The 18,360-nt window shown below is 35.8% G+C and overlaps 1 protein-coding gene across 1 annotated transcript in view; it reads left to right on the top strand.

Annotated features, from left to right (window-relative positions):
- Positions 1-18,360, top strand: part of LRRC8B (leucine rich repeat containing 8 VRAC subunit B) — an 85,843-nt gene that overhangs the window by 44,998 nt on the left and 22,485 nt on the right. The window contains exon 2 of the mRNA XM_052000030.1: positions 1,033-1,089. The gene's annotated coding sequence lies outside the window, so the exon portion shown is untranslated. The remainder of the gene's footprint in view (positions 1-1,032; positions 1,090-18,360) is intronic.

The raw sequence follows: 18,360 nt of genomic DNA, 5'->3' as shown, positions 1-18,360 counted from the left end.
AGAGGAAATGAATCTGATGATTTGGGTAAAGTCAGTTTTACAGCAATCTTCACTCTAATTCAGGCAACAAAATCTTCGCCTTGGCAGACTGTGTAGGCAGCTGGTTCTCTCAGAACTACTGTATCCTTTTCTCATTTTTGTCTGACTAAGCATTTTCAGCTTTTCTTTTTTTCTCACTTTTTTATTTTATGTGTGTCGCTGGTGAGGGGAAAGAAAGTTGGCTATATAGTTGGCTTTTATGGTCTCCTTCCTCAAGGCTAAAGCATATAAGCTATTAACTGAGCAGAATGTTATATGTCCAACTAGATGTGGTTATTATCCAGCATTTCTCCTTAATTATTTTTGTTCCATGGAATAAGGGGGAAAAAAATCAATCTGTGTGTGAGCCTGGGGGAGGATCATGGGGGTCGGGAAGAAAATAGTCTTAATGGTTATGATAAACAGACTAAAGGCGCCAACAAAGCATTTTAAAATGAGGTCACATGGTATGATATTAACCTTAATTGGAAAGTGGAGCCACATTTCATTGTTTCTACCATTGGAGAGTAATAGCCGGAACTCAGGATGTTGGTTATCATCACCACGAGAGAGCCTTCATTATGCATATATTCCCAGCAAAATGTCCCTGTGGATAGGGATAAATGTTTTGAGAGTACAGCAGCTGGACCCTGCAGTTTCAGAATGGATTGGGCCTCAGGTGTATAATGCATTCTTTATTAGTTATAATGTTCTACATGAATAATGGAGTCTTAGTTCAGTTTTTTGATGATAAAACTTGCAAAATTCTTATATAGTGAGATCGGTACAGTATATTCAGAAAGTTATTCATTTCAAAAACTTTTAAAAAGAATTAAGTTAAGTTAAATAATAGAAATTTACAATTCAACACTTGTGCATGTTTATAATTTTATCATCATTAAAACTGTTTTACAATGGGTATTGCAAACTTTGAAAAAAACAGAAAAAGAAATTGTCTTTGATATTTCTCCTGTGCGCAAAAATTATAACAACATGCCTTTGATTTCTCTTCAGGAATTCCTGCATCAGAAACTGTAATTGCTGAGGTTCTCGTTGACCAGCATTCAGAGGGTAAGTCTAGCAGCCTGAACTTGGAATTCACTGAGGGAAGGGGAAATTGTATTCCTTGTGATTGAGCTTCAGACTTCCACCAGAGTTTTGTCTCTCACACGTCCCCCAGCCTTGTCCATCTGTTGGAGTAATCCATACTAACAAGCCTCACCCCCATATATTCTCTAAGGTTCCAAGATTTCCAAAGCACAAAAATAAGCTGCTGACTTTTAATCTTTTGTCTGCTCTCTTCCCATATGTCTCTGACCAATAACTGGACCCCAATAGGGTCAAAAAAAATCTTTTAATAGTAGAAGATTAGACACAGATAAATAGATACAATCTAAAAGGTCTTTTGGGAGGGATCTAGTTTTGCTCTTTAAGCCTTGCAAATCTCAGACTCCTTTCTGGGCATTCAGTTTAAATTCAACAAATGCTTATTAATAAGTAAGTGTCTTTTGTGGAGAAAGCAGCATATTAGGTTAGAAGATAAAAAGACAAAACATTTCCCTCTGCCAAGGAATTATCTTGATTAAGGGAACTTTTATCTTTGACTCTAAGGCTATTTACCTTTTACTTCCCCCCATTTTGCTGTTACTCCTGAACTCTAGTTAGAGGAATCTAGGTTCCTGAAACTTTTAGTTCCTGAATCTGCTTAGCTTTTTGCATCCCAAACTTCCCCACTTCTCTTACTGCCCCTAGGAGTCCACACTCAATTTGAATATCCACACCATCTTTCTCTTCACATCTCCTGAGATCACACGCTCAACATCAGAAGAAATGCACTGCTATATTTTATTTATGAGGACAAGGAGACTACATAAATCGGAAATGAAATAGCATGGTATGTTTATTAGAAATGCATGTACAGGAAAATTACCTCAGGATAGGTAAACTTTCTAAGTCTGTCTAGCCAGAGTTTCCAGATCTTGCATCATTGATGATCTTCTGGAGATATGAAGCCTCACATCACAATGTCAAGATCTCTTGTGAACTAGGAGAACAATTATGGTTTCCATTCCAGAATACTCCCTTACCTCTTTTGAAATGGATGAACTCATCCTTCTCTGTTTTAGATCAAACCTGTAGTCCCAGGTTCACTGTCTGTCTGTGAGGAAGCCTGAATATATATTAGGTTTGGGAATATTCTGTCAACATTCCCACACTGTCATTTGTATCTAACTTCCCTATACTAACTAATTATGAAAAAAGACAAGGAAATACAAATCTATGATTCACCCTCCACTCTGCATGAACCTACAAACACAGCAAAAAAGCAGGTATTAGTTTAGCTGTGAGCTTGGCCAAGTACATTTGCAGATAGTTGGAGATACAAAGATTAATATGTCCTTGACCTTCTTGACTTTATAATCTAATAGGGGAAGGCTTTTTTCTTTATCTGTTGATTATTACTTCTACCTATAAGCACAACTAGGTCTCCCCCATCCTTTAAAAAAAAGGTACTTTATCTACCTATCATCCATTCTAGATATCATCCTATCTCTACTGTTTCACTATAGTTTTTATAGAAACTCTATAGTTTCACCATAGTGAAACTAGGGGGGGAAAGTTGTCTACACCCATTGTTTCCATTTCCTCTTCTCAGACTTTTACTATAATTTATCTAACCTCAACAATCAATCAGAATCTATCTCTGAAGTTACCAATAGAATAGTTCTCAAATCGGATAGTCTGTTCTCCATCCTCTTTTTTTTTTTTTAATCTCTCTAGCATGTGACACTGTTGGCCACATAATCCTCCTGGCTCTTCTTTCTTTCCTGGGTTTTTGAAACACTCCTTTCTGGATTATCCTCCTACCTTCCTGACCAGTCCTTTCCACTCTCCTTTGCTTTATCATTACCTAAGGCCTGCCAACTGTGGGTGGACCTCATAGCTATAGCCTGGAACTTATCTGTCTACACTTTCTCAGTTGACCCCATTGATACAACTACCATCTCTATGCAGATGTATCCCAAATCCTATATCCAGGAATGATCTCTTTTGAGCTACAGTTCCACATCATCAGTTGCCTTTTGGGCTTTGCTGACTAGATATCATCCAGGCATTTCAAACTTACTATTTCTAAAATAGCGTATTTCTCACCCAAACTCACCCTTCTTTTCCTACTTTCCTATTTCTGTTAAAGACAGCACCATCCTTCTAATCTAGGTTTGGAACCTTGGAATTATCCTCAACTTATACCCTCTCAGCTATCTCATCTAAGCAGTTGTCATCTCATTTATTCCTTCACAGCGTTTACTACATCTGTCTTTTTTTTTATGCTCACACAACCACACCCTACTTCAGATCCTTAACATGTCTCAAGTAGTCTATTATGATGGTCCCCTTTCTTCAAATCTTTCCCCCTTCCAATCCATTTATATAGTTCCCAATTCTTAAAACACAGGTCAGATCATGTTGTTCTGTTGCTTAAGAAAATCCAGTGACTCCCATTGACTCTCAAGTTCAGATAAAAATTTGCTTGACATTTGAAAGCCTTTTCAAACTGACTTTTACTTGCTTTTCCAAATTGATCACATACTTCATACACTTCATAGTGTAATTGCATTGACCCACTTGCTGTCAATCGTGTATGATATTCTATATTTTTCTCCATGATCTTTCACCAGTTGTCCTTCATGCCTGGAATACACTCTCTTCTCATCTTCAGATCTTAGAATCCTTGGTCTTCTTCAAAAGTCAGCTGAAACACTATTTTTTTTATGAGTGCCTACCATCACCTGAAAAAAAAAAACCTTATATTTACTTTGTATCTTTTTAAAATCAACTTATAGGTATATATGTTTCTCCAGAGACAATATAAGTTCTTTTAGGGCAGAAATTGTTCCCTTTTGTTTAGTCTACAAAAGAACTTTCTAAGTTCTGGTTATTGTTTTCAAGTATTCAAAGGACTGTCATGTGGGAGGATTATATTCTAATTTGCTCAGGAGGGAATATTCTAATTTTCTGAAGCCAGAAAATAGAAGTTTCACCAAGTGATAGATTTAGAGTCAGTGTAAAGATTTTTGAGCTATCCAAAAATGGAGTAATAGGCTTCAGATGATGGTGGCTATCCCCCTCCCTGGAAGTCTTCAAGAACAAACTGGATGACTTGTTTATTGATGCAACTCTTGTTCACAGACGTTGCTCTAAATGATCTTTTAGTGTGCCTTTCAGCTCTGTAACTCTGTCATGAAACTACTCATTGGTTCTACTAAAAAATTGTCTTAATTAATCTTCCCTGGGCCCTCAATCTGTTGATTGAAGGTTTTCTTCTGATAGACTTTGTAATGAATTCTTCACATTGATTGTTCCAGATCACTTCCATTCTTGTTGAACCTCCAGATTCACTGTCCAAGCAGATGACTTCACCTCTCAATTTTCACCAAGAAAGTACAGATTCTTTAGCCTGGCCTTCAAGGGTGTCTTCAGTCTGGCTACAGCCAACTTCTCCATGTTGCTTTTATGTATGTAAAGTACTGTGTTAAAAAGTCAGTTATTATTTGATAGTTATTACCTTATCACTCATAATTACCAAACTAGATTACCTAAAATTCCATGGTCCAATTGTTTTTTCTATTTTCACAAATTTCATGCCCTGTTCCAGTTGTCACTTATAAAATCTTATAAAAGATTATAAAAATCTTATAAAAAGCTCTCTATTCCCCCAGCCAAAATGCTGCCTCCTTCCTGAAAACTACCTTGATATCAACATCCCAGCTTCTCCCTAACACACACATACACATGCACGTGCAGACACACACTCTTACCTAGAAAAGATCTTTTGCTTCTTTCACCTACTGTTCTGCTCTGTCACTTTTCTTACATTCTATTTTATGTTATGTATACATCCTTGCTGTCCTATTATTGTGTGAGCTCTTAGAAAACAGGAATCTGTATTATCTTTTTTAATTTTTCCAACTCTAGGACTAGCGTATGATATTTTAAAGAATTCAGGACATAAAAAGTCAGTGATTCGTTTTTTTTAACCATTCAATTATTACTATTAATTAATAGTAGTTATTTCTATTCTTAAGAGATTGTGAATAAACCTCTTGAGGTTCAAAAAAAAAAGTCATCCACTCAGGTTTCAGTAAAGAAGTCAGCTGCATGATCTTTATTTTCAAAAAACCATCCCATTTGAAAATTTGCTTTAAGAGTATTTAGAATCTATCCCTGAAGTCAGAAGGACCTGAGTTCAAATGTGACCTCAGACACTTAACATTTCCTAGCTATGTGACCTTCGGTAAATCACTTAACCCTAATTGCCTCAGCCTCCCCCCCCATAAAAAAAAAGGTATTTAAAATGCTGAGAAATTTAAAATGTCAGAAAGACCTGAACCAACTCCCCTATCACCATGACTCATGTGATTTAAAAGCATTGCTCTTTGCCAGAATCATTGGTTTGCCTTCTAGCTCTAGAGGCTGGTATGGAAAATTATAAATCCTGGGTCATTAGGTTTACTGCTGTAAAGCTTTACTTTGCTTTTAAAGTTTTGAAAGATAAATCTTGCCTTTAATTCTATGACAGAAGTTTGTAATCTCTTATGATGAATAATTTACACATTGGCTTCAAGCATTTTGGGAAGTTGTGTTCAAGTGCCAACAGCTTATGAAAAATATTGAGCATCATAAGCCTGATTTTGCTCTGAATTCTGAGAGTGCCTTGTTTCAAATACACAGCTCCTGAGAAGTTCTGCAAATACCCAAAGGCCTCTAAGGTTTTCTCTATAAACATATACATCATGATTATTTTTTTAAAATAGTGACCATATTTACAATAGGAAAATTCAAATATGTCTCACAATTGTATATATCTTAGGAAACGTAACTCAGAGTAGACTCTATTTCCAGAAGGTTGGGATCATTGTTAATTCCTAAAACTAGATGTTATAGGCAGTACTTTGGCAGGTCAATGGTTAGTTCACATATAGAGCTGATATACTATCTCTGGGTACATTACTTATCTGGAATAGCTAATAAACCTGTATTAGGAGACTAATCAGTATGATAATTCTAATAAAACTACATAAGAAAATAATCCTATATTAAAAGAATTCTAATTTTATAGGTGTTTTTCATGATTGTAAATCATAATACTTCTATATCTTAGTAAAAGATTTTCATGAATTATGATTTTGAAAAATTCTCAGGAAGGTGGCAACATTTTAACTGGGGAAATGGAGAGCATTTGAAAAATTCCAGAGCTTAAAGGATTGCACTGTTCAACCAATCCAAACCTTTTATTTTAGAAATGAATAAACTGAGGCTCAGGCAAGTGAAGAAAGAAGATGGAAAAAACTATGAGCCCAGACCTGGAAAAGAACAAGACGGATAGTAGAACGTTCCAAATGGTATGGAGATAGAAATTCACAAAATGGTGAGGTTCTTTTGGACCTCCATTTGTACACTAGTAATAAATATAACTCATTGGAGGAAAGAGCTCAGGCCACCTGCTGTCTCCTCTGGGAAACCTTCCCTGTTCCCTGCTCTCTTATTCTGAATTTTTAAACTTTCTCATTTCTCATTTTCCTTGTATTGAACTTCAGTTTGTCAATTCAACAGATTATCAATTAAGTACTTAACTAAGGATGAAGCAGTGTAGACACAAAATTTTAAAAAGTCTCTGCCTCAATGAGCTTGGATTCTATTCATGGACATAGAGAACCAAATATAAAGTTCATTTTAACACAAGGAGAAGAGTTATGTGTTCTTTCTTTTGTACAGTTGAGCACAGTCTTTTTGAGTCTCAAACTTCACCTGAATGAAGTATATGGATCTCTTCTTAGCATAGTGGTTTATAAAAATTAATAAAATACATAGGATTTCAAAGAAAATCAATTATGAAAATATAATTATCAAACTATTTTTAAAAACAACTTTATAGATCCCAGATTAAAAATTCCTGCAGTAAACCAACATCTCCAGATTCTTACTATATTTCTATCAGCTTTCTAATCTCATTTTTCTCTATGACTTTGACACTCTTTGTCACTATCTTTGTCACTCCTGTTCCTTCTGTCACTACCAAGACTTCAGTATTCTAGAGATTGAAGCATTCTCTGTCTCCTATCTCTTAACTTTATTTTTCTTGAGGGTTATTTCATTAGTGTGGGAGATCTATGTTTTCTTTCACATCATGACTTTTATGGAAATGTTTTGTTTAACTTCACATGTGGTTTCTTAATTGGGAGTGGGGATAAGGGAGAGAACCCAGAACTCAAAAGTTTTAAAAAACAAATGTAAAAAATAATTTAAAATGTAACTGGGAAAATATTAAACATATTTTTAAAATAAAATGGGGAAAAATAAAATAAAATTTAAAAACTACTTTTAAAAGACACAAAGCAGGATAACAAGTTAAATGACAATATCACTAACAGCTTTAAAAAACAGTCATAGAATGTTTAATGGAGCTAATTGTTTTAATCCTAATAAAACAGACCAAAAATAATAATTTTTAAAGACTTCAATATTCTTCCTAATACATACCCTATTCTTACAATTTTAAAAACTACCTCCTGTGATATCACCTTCATGCAAAATTGCTGTGCCTCTAAAATTCTGTACCCCCAAGTTCCCATTTCTCCACAATCTCTTGTCTCTTCACCTCTCATTCCTCCCATGGCTATTCCTGATTAAAGTATTTGCCCCCCTAAATTTCACCCTGTCCTCTCAATCTATCAGCCATGTTTCTTTGTTTTCCACTCTTTACCCTATGTCCAAGCCATTTGGGTAATACCCTTCCTTTCCCTCTCTAGTTCCTTGTTCCCTTGAACTTCTGCCATTTCAGTATTGCTACCTCTCAGTCTCAAGGAGCTCTTCTCATTGGTCTCCTCTATTCCTCTCCTGGGATGTTAGAGGCTACTATATATTTTATTGACTCACACCATCTTAAATCTTCCCTCCTCAAGCACCCAACTCTTTTCTCTTCCTTCCCTTTGGTTCTGAGATGGAGACTATTCAGCAAGTACTGTTATCTTTATTTCTCAATCCTCTAAGTATCCTCATTTTTTTTCTCTCTTCCTTTTTTTTTTCTAGTCATAGAGAAGAAATTACTTTCCTCCTTACAAAAACTAATCCTGCTCTCTATCCCCTTTTTCTCATCTCTTCTCATCCCATTTCCAGCTCCTAGCAATGGATTGAGTGCCATTCAGATTCAACTTCAGACCTGAGCAAGTCACTTAACTTCTGTCTGCTTCAGTTTCTTCAGTTGTGAAATTGGTAATAAGAATAGTACCAATTACTCAGAGTTGTTGAGAGAATTAAAGGAGATAATATTTCTAAAGTTTTTTAGTACAGTGTCCAGTACATAATAAGTTCTATGTAATTATTTTTCTCTACCACTGTCCATGATCATCTTCCTTTAATCTGGCTTTTTTCCCCCTAAGATCCCTCTATCTCTGCCTGCTGCTTGCTCTTTTACCTCAGCTTGCAAATATTCTCCCATTTTCCCATGCTTTAGAAGCAAACATACAACAAACTCTTCCCTCGACTGTGCCCACACCTTCAAGTGCCAGCCTTCTAATAAGATGGCTCTGCATCAGTCATGGGACTCCTATGCCCATCTCTACAACTGCTAAAAGACCCCTCTCTGAAGTGGAATGAAACTCTCCATATCAGTAAACCCATCGTTCTTCTCAAGATGAGCTCCTCTGCAATAATGACCATTGTAGACCATGCTCTTGTTTTTTATATCACTGTTTTCCTTGACTTCCCTGTCATGGCATGCTGAGCATTCATTCTCCTCCTATCTCTGTGATTGTTTTTCCTTTATTTTTCTTTGTGTCTCATTCTTTCCCCATCTCTTGAACCATGGCTTCTTCAAGATACTATTGTTAATGTTCTTCTCTTGCCATCCTCACTCTTTTAAAGTTCTTAAATATTCTCATTGCTCTATCACCTCTTGATTCCCATCCCAAATATCTCCCTAGAGATCCGATACTGAACTTTTTAACTACCTGTTAAATATTCCTATCTTAATGTTGTTAGCACCTCAAACACAAGAAATCCAAAATTCTTCACCCTCAAATGATTCCTCCTCTGAACTCCCTTTATTCTGTCAATGGTGCTTCCATCCCCCTAAATCATTCAGGTTCAAAACCTCAGAAGAGTATTTGATTTTTTCTTCTCCCCCATTGTATAATCACATCACTTCTAAATCTTGTCAATTCTACCTTAACTAAGTCTTATATATTTCAAAGTGTGTGAGTTGAAGAGATAATCATACTTTTCTGCCATTTCTCAATATTTAGAATGCTCTTTTGAGTTAATAGTCATATTTAGTCATTACCAGCTATATGGTAAACATTACTCTAAATTGTGAATACAAAAAACAACACACAACTCACATAAATTCTAGTAGGATATGTTATTGCAGAGATGACTTAAACCCAGACAGATCTTGAATGGATAGCAACTCAACTGCTCAGCTGCTTTTGTGTGATTTATTACAATAAATTTTACCCAATTCAGACATTTCTCCTGCTTGGAAAAGTAATTTCCCAAAATGTGGATTGCATTTTCAGTTTTAGAGCAATGAAGATATCAACACTTGGTTTGATCCATGACTTAGATCTACTTTTAAAAACAGAAATTTATAATATCCACAGGATTTCATATTGTAAGGTTGGGAAGGGAATGGAGATAATGTCACATCAGTGAAGGCACTGGCCATTGCTCAAAGCTAGCATGCTTCCTTTTTTTTCAACTCCTACTACAAACCATCTCAGTTCCGGTCCTGAACTCTTTGCTGTTCTGTTGTTGACCTCTCTTGCCTTCAGTCTGTTCCTATTCCAGTCCATTGAATGTACTACTTCAGTCATTCCATTTTCCTGCTTAAAAGATCATAAGTTCAGTAAATCATTTTATCTTGGTGGAAGTAGACTTTGAATTTTAAAATATAGCTTGTTGGCATGTGGCTTGAGCTTTGAAGAATGAGTAGTAATTTATGGGGACGGAGGAAACTAAACATAGAGAACAATATGCAAAAATGTATGGTGCTGAGAATACCCCCATGCAATCAGAGGTCAAAAAGTTAGCCAGTTTGAAACTAGAGTATGAGATTAGGCTGGAAATGGTATAGAACAAGCTTTAAGCAAGAATGTGGGAGAGAAAAAAATGTTAGAAGACTGCAATTGAAGAAAATGCTATTTCAGTTTTATGAGTATTGGAGGTGAGAGAGTGAACTTTAATCACTTTAACGATCCATGTCTAAAATCCTGAAGAATGATTTGGGAAAAGGAAGTCATTGGATTGGAGCTGTGGAGCAGGGTTACTGATGTGAAAACGGAGGTTGATCAAGAATAATGGTAGGGCTGGATGGGATAGTGAGGAAAGACCATCATCCTAATCCAGAAGTCAATTGAGAAAGGTAAGAAAATAACTGGAAGATGTGTAGAGAGATGCCAGCAAAAAAGAAGAGAAGGAAAGTGAATAGGTTTCAGAATACTTGTGGATTTACTGGAAGGAGAAAAGTTAAAGGAGGGATGGGGATAAACGAATGATCTAGAGAGTTATTATAGGATGACAAGAAAAGTTCTTGACAATAAGCTTCTTTCCAAGGAAATTGAGATCTTTTAAGACCTTAGTAAATAGTAAAAGTTCTTGATAGCTCATAGATTGAGCTGGATGGGACTTAGAGGCCATTTATTCCAACTTCATTTTACAGATAAGGAAACTGAGGTACAGAATAGTTGATTTGTTTAAGGTCAAACAACTTAAGAAGTGTCCAAGATAGAAGTCACACTCGGGTTCGCCTGACTCCATAATCCAGATCTATATCCATTATGCCAATTATTATGTCATAGTCATGACTAGAAATGAGGGACCAAGAATTAAGTGATCTTTGAAGTGGCCCCAAGCTCTTGGGATTTTATGAATATAAATACTTGTAATTCACATTTGTGTGCTTTTCTTTGATTATTTTAGAGAGCTTTAACTATAAAGTAAAGATTACTGGGATATAAATATGCCTTGCTTTATTGTTGTTATTCCAGTTTGAGAGACTTAGGGGTAAGATTGCTAAAGGAATTTATATACTTTGAAAAGCTTTTATGGCTTTATAATGAAGGTGAAAAATAAAGGGAATGGGATTAAAACCATAAAACCGCTTTCCCTTCACATTGTTTCTTTGATCTGATTTAGTATATCCATGTATTCAAAATCAAGATCTGATTTGGACTGAATCCTGGTGGTTTGCTAAGATACCATTGGGAGCTGAGAAGGAGGAGGGGAGTGCCTTAAAAACACAGAACTAAATAACTGCATCAAGAGCAGAAAAGGGTATTTTCTGACTACTCTCCAACTAGCATGGGAATGAGAAATAAGTATCATACTACATATGTCTATATAGTCTATAGACTAAACTAAATATGTCTATACTACAAGGGTCTTTAAGACCTGTTATGCATCATCAGATCCAGATGGGATATAATTTTAAATGTTAAAATTTTGGAGACTCTATAAAAGATCCACACAGTTCCCTGATCACAGCTAGAAGAAAGACTTGGCACTTCAGAGTCTATGCCAGAAGAAGAGCACAAGACCCGGTAGTCTGTGCCAAGCTCAAAAAGCCTTTACTAGGATCCTGGCAATAGATTATATCTCTGTGGTCCAAGGACCAGCCATCCTAGTGAAGGTCAGAGGAACTCATTGCCAGGTTATTTTCAGGAACAGGAAACTTTCAGCCAAACTGAAAAATGTTAAATTTAAAATTTAAAAAAAAAAACTTTTTCTAAGCTTATAGCAAAAGATGATCGGTATTGATGAAAGGGAATCCCTAAACCAACAAAAACCCTGATCTTCACAATGCTGTAGGGTAACTAAAATCTTAATACTGTAGACTTCTGGGAATTCTGTAATAGAGCAATGGTTCTATGTTGAGAAAGTAGAGGACATACTCTTGAGTCTAATAATGATACTTAGCATTTATGGAAAGTTTTTTTAAGTGTTTCAAGTGTAAACTATTTCCCAAATAGTATCTCATTTAATCCTCACAACAATCCTACGAGATAGGATCTGTTATTATCTCCAATCCTATAAATAAGGAAACCGAGGCAGGCAGAGGTTAAGTGACTTGTTCAGGGTGCACACAACTAATAAATGTCTAAGGTTAGGATCTGGACTTAGGTCTTCCTGGTTCCAAAGTCCAACATCCTAAATGCAATACCATCCCTCAGACTGTACCTATTTCTGGGCATACCATAGGAAATATAACATCCAAATTCTTCTCCCCCTCTCCAGAAGGAGAAAACCTATCGTATCATATTGTTGAGTCCCAAGGATGACAGCCCTCTTTCCTTTCCCCTTATTTTAATGACAGAAGAATACTACAAACATGACTGTGTATGTGGAATACTTAATTTGGCTAAATCCCAATAGAAACTTAGAGAAATTTGTATTGGGTTTTTGCTATTTCTTGTGTGATAAAAGATCATGTCAACAAGAGTTCAAATGTAGGAATTTAGTTTAATACACATATACACAACACACACACACACACACACACACACACACACACACACACACCCCACAGCGGAAACACCTGGTGAAAGGAAAACTTGGGGGAAAAAATCGATGCTCAGATTGCATCCCCCAGGGTTTGTTCCTATCCCGTTCCCTGGGAGATCAGTTTACAGTGTGATCTCATTAAGATCATTTGAGAATATCACCAGTTTCTAGGAGCTCATATTTCCCTCTTTTTAATGTTTATTGTATTTTCAGAGAGAGAAAAAGAGAGACAGAGACAAACAGACATAGAGAGAGAGAGAGATGGAGATAAAAAGAGACATGGGAAGATGAGAGGAAGAGAGGCAAGGGAGAAGGGAAGAAGGAACGAGGGGAAGAAGGGGAGAGGGGGAGAGAGAGAGAAGGAAAGAAGGAGATGAGGAATATGAAAAAAGTGAAGAGCCAGCAAAAAAGACTGAACACAATTAAGAGGGAGAGAATGAGAATCATGTTTTGGAGAAAGTATTTTTTTTTCCCTAATGATGATAAGCTTTTTGTTTTCAAAATATATGCAAAGTTTTGTTTTCTTAGTCATTTTCTTTCTTTTTTGTTCTGATTTTTCTTATGCACTAAGATAATTGTATAAATATGTACACATATTGAATTTAACATATATTTTAACATGTATAACATATATTGAATTGCTTGCCATCTAGGGGAGGGGTTGGGGGAAGAAGGAGAAAATCTAAAACACAAGGCTATGCAAAGATCAATATTGAAAAATTATCTGTGCATATATGTTTTGAAAATTAAAAAAATCTGAAACAAAAAATATATGCAAAGGATAGTTCTCAACATTCACCTTTGTGTTCCACATTTTTCTTCCTCTCTTCCCTAGACAGCAAGTCATCCAATATATGTTAAACATGTGAAATTTTTTAATATGTATTTCTACATTCATCATGTTACACAAGAAAAAACCAATCAAAAAGGAAAAAAATAAGAAAATAAAAAGCAAGCAAACAACAACAAAAAAGCTGAAAATATTATGTTGTGATTCACACTCAGTTCCCATAATCCTCTCTCTGGATACAAATAGCTCTTTCCATCACAAGTCTATTAGAATTGGCTTGAATTACCTCATTATTGAAAAGAGCCAACTCTATCACAGTTGATCATCCCATAATCTTGTTGTTGCTGTGTACAATGTTCTCTTGCTTCTACTCACTTAACTTAGCATCAGTTCATGTAAGTCTCACCAGGCCTTTCTGAGATCATCCTGCTGGTTATTTCTTATACAACAATAATATTCCATTAAATTTACATACCATAATTTATTCAGCCATTCTCCAATTGATGGGCATCCACTCCATTTCCAGTTCCTTGCTACTACAAAAAGGGCTGCTACATACATTTTTGCACATGTGAGTCCTTTTCCCTTTTTTATGATCTCTTTGGGATATAGACCCAGTAGAGACACTACTAGATCAAAGGGTATGCACAATTTGATAGCCTTTTGAGCATAGTGCAGGAAGTATTTCAACAAAATATATTAAGGGGAAGCAAAGAACAAATCAGACTTTAGAATCATGCCCTAATTTTCTTGGATTTCTATTATGGAACATAATGTGCAACAAATGTCTTCTCAAAAATTTCTTTACCACACACTCCATACATACTTGAGATTGGACCTTGGTTTTTTTTAAGCTAATTCCATGAAATTATGCGCTATTAACAGTCCAACATCTCATAATCAACATCTTTGCCCTCTTGCTAGGGCTATCGCTCTGTGTCAGTAACCTTGAGGAAGGTGATGGAAAGTGGCAAGACAGGTTTTATTATATGGATATTACTGGTTTGTTTTGGATAGTGCTTGATTGTGGAATCCCTAGTACCTTGTATAGATGATTTTATCAAGAGAAGAGAGGGTGTAGCTGGAGTAAATCTGTCATTTTCATCAATCACTTTGGTTTCTTGGTAGTGTTCTGAGATTGTCAGAGGTATGTTACTTCTGTGTTAGTTAAGGAAATAGTAAATACTCTAACCTATTTCTTTCTTCCTTAAATCCCTGTGATTGTTTGTTCCAAACATGATCCCCTCTAGGGGAAACACATGAATCGAATCTCTCCCACCATTCCTTTGCTTGCCTGTATCATTTTTCTTTTGCTAAAGCCTCTCTTGTGATTGTAACTTTTGCCACTCACAGTTTTTAACAGAATTTTCGAGTCGCACTGTCCATTTGCCTTAATGAATCCTCTAGAGATACATTACACTTGGTTCTAAAGTTTCCCTTGTGCCCAAGGAGGGTGTCCATTTCTGAACTGCATTTTCTGTGGCAGTCAGCACTATTAGCTTCTAAGTGTATCTATGCCTGGGGTCATTCTTACACATAGTGAAATGAGGTTGTGCTAAGTTCACCACAGTTGATGATTATGCTGTTAACATTTGAATCTTAGACTCTATGACTAGTCATCCTTATAGGGTCAAAACCCAGGAAATTTTGGTCTTTTTTCTATAAATGGAAAACAAAACTTCCCAGAGTTAATACCTGGGCAGGAGGCTATAGCAGTAGCTATTCCAAAATATTATGGCTACATGACAAGACTACAAACAGGGACACAGGCCCATAAACTACCACTTACCTGAACTATTCCAATGATGGTCTCATTGCGCATCCACCATGGAATACTTATAACTCTTTAACTAGTTTTTGGTTGTTTTATGATCAGTACCTCTTTTCTCAAACCCTGGGAGCAATGTAGGAGCAGATAAGTATTTTGTTTTCATAAACTGTGTATAATGTTCCTATTGCTTTGATTCAATCTTATAAAGGAAAACAATCAGGTAATTTCCAAACAGCATTGAGATTAGTGAGATTCTAACTTAAAGTATTTTGGTTCTCATTCAGCATCTCCTAAGCTCCCTCTGCCTCTCTGACTAGAAGACAGAGCCAAAGGCTTCAAGTTCTCTGTTTAAGGAGGGAGCTCAGCCCAATCTTCCCTCCATTTCCCACCATTTCCCACCAGCTCCACTGCTTTAGGACTTTTTTGGACTTCTCCAATATGGCCCTAGGGACTCCAGGGACCTTCTTCCTCTTCTCTCTTTGTTTCCTTTTGTATATCCTCTCTCTTCTCCCTTGTTACATTTTAAGGATTTGAGGGCAGGGTCTGTTATTTTTTTAATTTGCATTTGTGTCATTATTGCTTAGCACAGTGTCTTGCACATAGTAGGTTATTATTAAATAATAATGGATTACCTGCCTGATTTCCCTAATCCATCCTCCACACAGCTGCCAAAATCTTCTTCCTAAAAGACTGGTCGGATTTTATCACTCTTCTGTTTAAGAACAGTTTTTAGTAGCCCTCTCTTGCCTCTAGAAAAAGAATAAACTCTTTGTCTTGGCATTTTAAAAGCTCTTCCACCCTGATTCAGCCTTGTTTTCCACATTGGATTCACACAACTCCTTATTTCAAATTCAGCAGGGCAACCAACCTAGCCTAACTAATTTTTCCCAAACCTCAGGGCCTTTGCCCAGGCTGTGTCTCCCACATTTGAAATCTTAGAATCTTTAGATTTTTAAGGCTTCAACCCAGATACCTTCATCTCTGAAAGATTTTCCCATTCTCCTTTGGTTATTACTCCACCTCCTCAAATTAAATTACGTTTATTTTATTTACTTAAAATGTTTATCTGAAAGATTATATGATGATCAACTGTGATAGACTTAGATCTTCTCAACAAAGAGGTGGTCCAAAACAGTTCCAATAGACTTGGGATGGAAAACGCCATCTGGAGCCAGTCAGAGAATTATGGAGCCTGAATGTGAATTTCACCTTTTTTTGTTTTGGTTTGGTTTGTTTATATTCTTATTTTGTTTTTTGTTTTTATTTCTCATGATTTTTCCCTTTTGATCTGATTTTTCTTACACAATATGACAAACAGAGAAATATATCTAAAAGGATTGTACATGTATAACCTATATCAGATTGCTATGTATCTTAAGGAAAGAGGGAAGTAAGGGAGGGAAGGAGAAAAATTTAGAACACAAAATCTTACCAAATGAATATTGAAAAATTATCTTTACATATATTTTGGAAAAAGAAAATAATATTGAAGAAAAAATAAAATGTTTATAAAGTGCTTCACAAACTAAAATGCTATACAACTGCTAGTTATTATTATTATTATTCCATGTAAATGTTGTATCTCTTCTTTGCTCCCCCATAGAACATAAGCTCTTTAAGGACAAAGATTTTTTCTTTCAGGTTTTCTATTCCCATTCCTCAGCACCATATATAGAATTCACTTTATAAATGCTTGTTGAATGACTAATGTGAAAATATGTTTAATGTGACTGAACTTGTAAAACTTAAATCAGATTGCTCACTATCCCAGGGAATAGGGAGGAAAAAAAATGGGAGGGAGAAAATTTTGGAACTCATAAACTTACAAAAATAACTGTTGAAACCATCTTTACATGTAATTGGGGAAAAAATACTATTAAGTGCAAAAAAAAAAAAAACCCGCTTGTTGAATTGAATTGAATTGAATTCTTCCATTCTCAACCAAAGGAATCATCAGAATCTAATTGATCTTGCTGAAATGCAATGATCTGTTCCCAAAGGAAACAATCACAGCCCCAAAGCCCTGAGCAGCCCTCTATGGGATGCAAATGGATAGACACAACACAGTTCATTATGAAGATTCATTTTAAAGAGAGCTCTCACTTCCTTTTTGGAGAAAACAAAATTGACGGGACCTAATTCTTTCACCTTTTCAAAGACATGCCTTTTGTTCTAAGTCTTAAAAAAAATGACCTAGAGACCTCAAAGTAAATAGTCTAGCTGATGTTAATTCTAGCAGTCACTTCCAGCTAGTTAATTCTCACATGTTCTGCCCATGTTGACTTCTTTTTCCCTCCAATTATATAACCAAAAAAAATCAATAATTTTTATTGGCCTGAAAATTTCTTAGCTATTCTTTGTGCAAAGGGCTTTGAATTTCTTAGAAGTTGCCCAATCAATAAACATTTATTAAGTGTCTACAAAGGGTTTATTTTTTTTATTAAACAGTATTATTTTGGTGTGTATATTCATATATTGACTTCTGGACCAACTCTTTAAGTGCTTTTTAGGTAATATCTAATCTTTACAACCTTCTGTGAGGCTGGAAGTGGCTGATTAACTCTTGTGTTCTAACTGTAGATCAGAAGACTGAGGCTGATCTGGGAAAGATAACTGAGTAAAAGAGTTTGCTAATGTAGCTGGTGTTAGGAGTTCTTATCTGTTGCTGTCCATTCAGTACTTCTTTGTTCTGTGGTCTAGCTTTCATTCAAGGATGACACTACATGGGGGTTAATATAAGTATGACAGCACTGCTCTACAATCATTGTTCATGCTGTTGGAAAGAGGAGTTATTTTCATTTTTGGCCAATGAAGAGAAGAGATCTGAAATAATTCTTTTTACCTTATCCAACGGTAGGACTTTGTGATATTGCCTGAAGTTGTACATTCAGCATTTTTAAGTCTTACATGTTTACAAATATGAAAAGCTAATATGAAATTATGTGAAAAAAGTGTGAAAAAAACTGAGGCAAGATAAGAGGATACATGACTTGCCTAGGGTCAAACAGTTAGTGAGTGAGATCAGATTCACACCAGACCCAGTACTCCATCTACAATGCCATCTCTAGCACTACAAATGTCTAAGGTCACTGCAATATCAATATTTAGAATCTTCTTTGCCTTTGGAAAAGGGCCAAACTTATTCAGAGTTATTATTAACTCTATTATTATTATATTGTATGGATTGATCACTTATTTGCCAACTACTATTGGTCAAGTG

Source organism: Antechinus flavipes, chromosome 4 (assembly GCF_016432865.1).
Source record: "Antechinus flavipes isolate AdamAnt ecotype Samford, QLD, Australia chromosome 4, AdamAnt_v2, whole genome shotgun sequence".
Taxonomy (NCBI): Eukaryota; Metazoa; Chordata; class Mammalia; order Dasyuromorphia; family Dasyuridae; genus Antechinus; species Antechinus flavipes.
This window is presented reverse-complemented; position numbering and strand designations above follow the sequence as displayed.